The following is a 1,673-nucleotide window of genomic DNA, read 5'->3' on the forward strand; positions in this document are numbered from 1 at the left end:
AACGACAACGGAAGAGGGGAGAGCGCGGCACAGTCCAGCTGACACTAAGGGACGTTACAGCGCACCCTGGTGCCCGGAAGGGGGAGGGTCAAAGCCAAAACAGTTACAGTGGCTGCGAAGGAAAAATGGAACCAGGCACCCTAAACATTGGAAGGACTGATGCTGCAGCTGAAACTCCAATACTTTGGACACCTGATGCGGACAGCCGACTCATTGGAAAAGACCCTGATGCTGGGACAGATTGAGGGCAGGAGGAGAAAGGCGCGACGGAGGATGAGATGGTTGATTCAATGGACATGAACTTGGGCAAACTGCAGGAGATGGTGAGGGACAGGGGGGCCTGGTGTGCTGCAGTCTATGGGGTCGTGAAGAGTCCGACGCGACTGGGCGACTGAACAACAACAACCCTAAACTGAGCAACTGACTGATCTCCTATGGCAATGTCTCTGCACCCTCTGGGCACATTTGCAAAAATATGAATTAAAAATTAATTGTCACCTCTTGATTATATGCACCATTTCATCAGCTGAGAAACTATCAGTTTTCTGTTGTTTCCTCCTCAATAATGAGTGCTATAAAGACTGGGGCTGTACCGATCTCTATGCCTAAGATATTTATTAGCACACAGCAGATGTATAGTAAAAATGTCTTGCGCTAAATTAATCCTGTAACCTTTACTTGACTTTCATTTAGGTTATCTGATTGTCTCTTTGGAGAAGGAAATGGCAACCCACTCCAGTATTCTTGCCTGGAAAATCCCATGGACAAAGGAGCCTGGCGGGCTACAGTCCCTGGCTTTGCAAGAGAGTCGGACACCACTGAGGGACTAAAGAACATTGTCTCCCTAGAAGCCTCTGCTTTGTCCTATTTCTGGAGAGTCTGCCCCTGAACTTCCTGGTGTCAGCCTCTTCCAGACAATTCAGATCTCAGAGCAAATGCCACCTCCTCAGAAGGCTTGTCTGACCATTCTCATTTCACCTCCATCGTGTTATTTCTTAATAGCACTCATCTCTATCTGATAGTACCCTTTTTGGTTTTTTGTTTTGTTTTCTTTCTTTGTTCTGTTTTCTTTGATCCCACTAGAATGTAAATTCCATGAGAGCAGGGGTTTAGTTCTGTATTCTCATCTATCCTCACCTTCTATAGCATTTGGCATCTTGCTGGCACTCAAGGAAGATTCAGTCCATGAAAGAATGGCTCTGTCCACAGGGCTTACAGCATCTCAGTGAGTAAGGAATGTTTATTGGTTTTTACAGATGAGGAAGGTGCCCCACCAGGAATCCAACCCATGCCCTCTGCAGTGGAATCTTAACCACTGGACCACCAGGGAAGTCAGGCATTTAAAAAGTTTTTTTTTTTCTATTTCAAATAACTATTTATTTATTTTTTGGCTGTGCTGGGTCTTCGTTGCTATGCGGGCTTTTCTCTAGTTGTGGCGAGCAGGGGCTGCTGTCTAACTGCAGTGCATGGGCTTCTCATTTCAGTTGCTTCTCTTGTTGCAGAACCTGGGCTCTGGAGCTCAGCTTCAGTAGTTATGGCACCAGCCTTAGTTGCTCTGTGGCATGTGGGACCTTCCTGGATCAGGAATTGAACCCATGACTGCTGCACTGGCAGGCGGATTCTTTACAACTGAGCCACCAGGGAAGCCTTTAAAAAGTTTTGAGATAGAGAAT

This window comes from Bos mutus, chromosome 21 (assembly GCF_027580195.1).
Source record: "Bos mutus isolate GX-2022 chromosome 21, NWIPB_WYAK_1.1, whole genome shotgun sequence".
Lineage (NCBI taxonomy): Eukaryota > Metazoa > Chordata > Mammalia > Artiodactyla > Bovidae > Bos > Bos mutus.